At 44.5% G+C, this 6,000-nt stretch overlaps 1 non-coding gene across 1 annotated transcript; it reads left to right on the top strand.

Moving 5' to 3' along the window:
• Positions 1 to 1,924: 1,924 nt before the first annotated feature.
• LOC140491743 (5S ribosomal RNA) lies at positions 1,925 to 2,043 on the top strand. The gene has a single exon (XR_011963414.1). It is a non-coding gene; the product is annotated as a 5S ribosomal RNA (ribosomal RNA).
• Positions 2,044 to 6,000: the final 3,957 nt, after the last annotated feature.

Below are 6,000 nucleotides of genomic sequence, written 5' to 3'. Positions count from 1 at the left end.
TTTTCAGGAGAAAAGGAGGATAGCTTGCCAGAAGTCCCGGTGAAATGAAAAGTGGATCGGGAAAAGCAACCAAATAAAATGAAGGTGAATAAAACATCGATAATGAGGAAATGACTGGAATCAAAGGGTGACAAATGCCTGGGATTAGGCGGGTTCCATCGGTGGGTGTTAAAACAAATCGACAAGCGCCTCATAGAATCCCGAACTGTAATCGTTCAGAATTCCCGAGATCCAGGAGTCGTCCCTCCGGATTGGATTGTTGCACATGTCAGTCGCGCTTTTTAAGAGAGGAGAACCCGGAAAACTCGGGAATTGCAGAGCATGGAGCTTAGCACCTATGGCAGGGAATTTGTTGGAGTCTATAATCAAGGCTGGGATAAGTGAGCACCTCAAATTGTTGAGTTAACCAGGGAGAGCCACATGACAGGTAGGTCGTGCCTGACAAATTCATTGCAGAGGGTTTGAAGAGGGGACTAAGGTAGCTGTCAGGGAATAATGTCCATAGATGTTGTTTACATGGACTTCGAGAATGCATTTGACAAAGCCCACTTAAGTAGGGAGAAGCCAAGAGAATTGAGGGCAAATTCCTGACAGGGCTCGGAGATTGTTTGAGAGGCAGGCGCCAGAAAGGAGAGAGAATGGGTAGGTAGTCAATTGGCAGGATGGAACCAGTTATGTCTCACACGGACTTGTGTTAGGGCCTCAATTATTGATGTTATTTGTTGAGGGAATGGATAATGGCACAGGAAGTCATATCATAATTTGTGGCTGCATAAATTAGGCTGTATTGTAGACAGTGTAGATGACAGCATAAAATTGCAAGGGGATATTGATAGATTAAGTCAATAAGCAAAACTGTGGCAAAAGCATTTGAATGAAAGCAATAGTGAGGCTATCCATTTTTGGATCAAGAAGGGACAGATCAAGGTATTTTTCTGGATGGTATGAAGTGCATGTCCAAGGAGACTTGGGGTTTAAGGTGCACACAACTTTAAAATGTCACGGACACGTACAGAAAATAATCCAGAAAGCGAACAGATTGCTGTCCTTTTTAAGTAGAGGACTGGAGTAGAAGGATGCCGAAGTTATGCTGCAGTTCTACAAAACCCTGGTTAGATAGACCCCACTTGGAGTACTGTGAGCGGATCTGGGCCGCACACCTTCTGAAAGGAGTAGAATATTGATTGACAAGAATGATACCTGGACTTGCATGGTTAAGATGGAAGGAGAGATCATATCATTTAGGCCTGTGGTCTGTAGAATTGAGAATGTTAATGGGTGGTGTGATGAAAGTCTCGAAGACATGAATAGGAAAAGAGAAGGTGGATAACGATAAATGATTTCTACTGGTTGGGGATTGTAGAATGAAGGAACATAACGTGAGACTTAGGGCCAGAGGGTTGCATAGAGATGTGAGGAAGCCATCGTGCACACATCGGATGGTGGATTTTAGCCATAATTTTCTGACAAAGCGCAGTGGATGCTGGATGAGTTGTTCTATTGAAATGTGAGGGAAATAAATGTTTGTGAAGCAAAGGTACCAAGGGCCAGAGGCTTGTATATGAAGTTGGGCAAGAGCTGAGCCATGATGTTTGAATGGAGGCAGAGGTTGTAGGGGCTAAACAGCGTTGTGTGTGTACGTTGCTGTGGTTATAATTTGGAAAGGAGTTTATTTGTGAAGCAGTTTGGATGGGCATGTAATGAAATGGAGTGGAGTGAGTGTGAAAGAGTTGATCCTGTTGTGTAATAAACGTGTGTGTGTGTGTGTGTGTCTAGGGTGAAGTAGAGGAACTGAAGATGGTGATGGGAAAATAGAAAGGTAAAGGAAAAAGAAATGTTTTTGTGCAGTACGATTGAATGGCAAAATGTTGTTGTAAATGCAGCAGTGTGCGCCTTTAAGGAAGCAGAAATGGAAGCAGTCTGTGCCTACGGCCATACTAGTCTGAAAACGCCCGATCTCGTCTGATCTCGGAAGCTAAGCAGACTCAGGCCTGGTTAGTACTTGGATGGGAGACTGCCTGGGAATACCAGGTGCAGTAGGCTTTTGCAGCCACCAGAGGTTGCTCACAGCTTGGCACTCTCACACTCCCATTCATCAAGCAACGTCCTTTTAACTACTCACTCAGTCTCTCGGTCTCACTTTTTCTTGCCCAATTTCATTGTTCAACTTCTTCCCCCAATACACAAACACATCATTACTGCTTGAGATTGGAGCAAACGCACCAGGAACACCAAAGCAGCAAGTATTTTATTGAAGAGCACAAACCGGTGGTTTTTGTTAAGTGATGCCTCACTTTCGATGATCACACTTCCCTGATCGCTGTCAGCGTTCCCCTGTTGTCTAACTAGTGGTGTGGATAGGGTCTGAAAGCAACAACGTTGTGGTGAGGGCTTGTCAGGTGAAGGGTGTTTTACAATATCTGCACTCACCGGTCGAGTTCATACAACACTGGATCGATATGGTTAAGGCAGGAAGAATGGGTCAGCAAACACATCAAGTTCAATCCTTGTAATGATGATTATTACACATCAGCAGCAAATAATAAGATAAGTGTAAAGAGGGAGTATTTAAAATGCCAGGTACAAAAATCAAGGCTTATTCTCTAACATCCGAAGCCTTCACAAACAGATCGGCCTAATAATGGCACAAATGGTGATGAATATTTCGATCTAATTGACATCACTGTGCCTTAGTTACAAGTTGACCAAGGTAGAGAAATAACATTTCCAGAGTGCAGACTACTAACAGTAGTAAGGTGGGATTTGGAAAGAGGAGTAGCCCCTGACATTTAAGGATGACAGAAGGACATTAGTGAGTAAGGATATTACTTTGGAAATCTTAACCGTGCACTAAGATAATCATACCATTTGAAGACACTGTCAAGATGCTTTGAAGAAAGGGAATTCCTGTTGGACTAAATGCAAGAGAATGTTGTGTTCATTAACAGTCGGGTGGATAAAGCAGAAGCAATAGGTGCCAATGACTTGGATTTTCAGACTGTATTTCCTATAATTTCAGACTGAGATGAGGTGAACTTTCGACAGTTATTGTGTTGTTAATCTTTAGAATGATATTCTCCAGAGTGTGGTGTGGGTTCTACTGTTGAGGATACTTCAGTGTCAGTGTATGGGGTTTTGATATCTCAGGGAATTCTGAAAGGGAGGTGCAGTTGAGGTGGATCGATGGTCATCAGTTTGAATGGTGGAGCTCTCTGGTGTGAGATATTGACCGCGGAGAGTGTGCTGCAGATTGAGCAAAGCAAAAGGTGGTCTCCAGAAGGATAATTGTGAAGACCGAGGTTATAGGATAGTGGTATAGGACGGATATGGAAAATGGCAGAGGTGGTGGAGTAGCCTCCATGATGAGAAACAAAATTCTGTCAATGATGAGGGAGGACATAATGAAGGAAACGCATTCAGTGGAGACCGTGTGGGTGGAACTGAGGAATAGTCGAAATCCTAAAATTGTAATAGGTGTTATGTACAGACCGCCTGGTAGCAGCTCTGAAGTCCTGGATGGTAAAAATGCACAAAACTAGGCAATATGTAACAAAGTAAAAACAATGACTGCAGATGCTGAAACCCAAATACTGGATTCGTGGTTCTGGAAGAGCACAGCAGTTCAGGCAGCATCCAATATGTAACAAAGCCAGAGTGCTACTCATGAGGGATTTTAACGTGAACACAGATTTAGAGGTAGTCAAGCATTTGTCAGAAAGGTAGTGCATGTCTGGTGTATTGCCGGTACTGTTTCTCACTGCATTATGTCCTATATGCTTCATGTGGACAAGCAGTATTGGGTTTAGTAATGAGTAATGAGTTGGAATTAATGAGTGAGCTAGTTGTGCGTGGCCACTTATCATAGAGCGATGATAGCACTATCAAGTTCAAGGCAGTGTTTGAAAGCACAAAGCATGTATCTGCTGTATTTGGTAACGAACCGGGACAAGTGATGGGCTTGTTAGTGGGTGAACATTTTGGTGATGGTGACCACAATTCTGTGACTTTCACCTTGGTTATGGAGAGAGATAGGTGCGTGCAACAGGGTAGGTTTTACAATTGAGGGAAGGGTAAATACGATGTTGTAAGACAGGATCTGAGGAGCATAAGTTGGGAGCATAGGCTGTTAGGGAAGGATGTCGTGGAAATGTGGAACTTTTTCAAGGAACAGATACGACACGTCCTTGATATGTATGTACCTGTCAGGCAGGAAAGAGATGGTAGGGTGAGGGAACCTTGGTTGACGAGGGAGGTTGAATGTCTTGGAAGGAGGAAGGAGGCTTACATAAGGTTGAGGAAACAAGGTTCAGAGAGCGTTGGAGCGATACAGGATAGCCAGGCCGGAGCTGAAGAAAGGGATTAGGAGAGCTAAGAGAGGGCATGAAAAATCTTTGGCGGGTAGGATCAAGGATAACCCCAAGGCCTTTTACGCCTATGTGAGAAACATGAGAATGACGAGAACGAGGTTAGGTCTGATCCAGGACAGTAGTGGGAGACTGTATTGAGTCGGAAGAGATAGGAGAGGTCTTGAATGAGTACTTTTCTTCAGTATTTACAAATGAGAGGGACCTTATTGTTGAAGAGGAGAATGTGAAACGGACTGGTAAGCTCGAAGAGATACTTGTTAGGAAGAAAGATGTGTTGGGCATTTTGAACAACTTCAGGATAGACAAGTCCCCCGGGCCTGACGGGATATATCCTAGGATTATGTGGGAAGCAACAGAGGAAATTGCAGAGCCATTGGCAATGATCTTTTCATCTTCACTGTCAACGGGGGTGGTACCAGGTGACTGGCGAGTGACAAATGTTGTTCCCCTGTTCAAAAAAGGGAATATGGATAACCCGGGAATTACAGGCCAGTTAATCTTACTTCAGTGGTAGGCAAAGTAATGGAAAGGGTACTGAGGGATAGGATTTATGAGTATCTGGAAAGACACTGCTTGATTAGGGACAGCCAGCACGGATTTGTGAGGGGTAGGTCTTGCCTTACAAGTCTTATTGAATTCTTTGAGGAGGTGACCAAGCATGTGGATGAGGGCAGAGCAGTGGATGTAGTGTACATGGATTTTAAGAAAGCATTTGATAAGGTTCCCCATGGTAGGCTTATGCGGAAAGTCAGGAGGTATGATAGCGGGAAATGTGGCCAGTTGGATAGAGAGGGATTAGCAGAGGGATTGAATTCAAGAGTCATGAAGTGATGTTGCAGCTGTACAGGACCTTGGTTGGGCCACATTTGGAGGACTGTGTGCAGTTCTGGTCCCCTCACTTTCGGAAAGATGTGGAAGCTTTGGAGAGAGTGCAGAGAAGACTTACCAGGATGTTGCCTGGAATGGAGAATAGGTCGTACGAGGATAGGTTGTGAGTGCTAGGCCTTTTCTCATTGGAACGGCGAAGGATGAGGGGTGACTCGATAGTGGTTTATAAGATGATCAGTGGAATAGATAGAGTAGACAGTCAGAAACTTTTTCCCCTGGTACAACAGAGTGTTACAAGGGGACATAATTTTAAGGTGAAGGGTGGAAGGTATAGGAGGGCTGTCAGGGGTAGGTTCTTTACCCAGAGAGTGGTGGGGGCATGGAATGCACTGCCTGTGGGAGTGGGAGTGGGAGTGGCAGAGTCAGAATCATTGGTGACCTTTAAGCGGCAATTGGATAGGTACATGGATAGGTGCTTAAGCTCGGACAAATGTTCGGCACAACATCCTCCGCTCCACGCTTGCAGCAATGCGCCAGCACCTAACCTCTCTCCAGTCAGCCCTGCCTCAGCTGAGGGCCACACTCTCTCAGAATTGCAAAGGACCCACTCTGTACTACATCCTCAGGAGAATTCATACTCTCAACAAACAGTATTTCAACTCCATCTCAAACATCAAAAACTGTAAGTACAACAAACTTTTATCCACCCACCTCCATAACCAGCGTTCCTCAAACATTCCAGAAGATTCCCCTGGCCTCTGAACCTATTCCACCATTAGCCATGTGGCTGATGCAACTACACCCC

The sequence above is a fragment of the Chiloscyllium punctatum genome, chromosome 19, assembly GCF_047496795.1.
Source record: "Chiloscyllium punctatum isolate Juve2018m chromosome 19, sChiPun1.3, whole genome shotgun sequence".
NCBI lineage: Eukaryota > Metazoa > Chordata > Chondrichthyes > Orectolobiformes > Hemiscylliidae > Chiloscyllium > Chiloscyllium punctatum.
The sequence above is the reverse complement of the archived record's forward strand: the minus strand, read 5'-3'. Positions and strand labels throughout refer to the sequence as shown.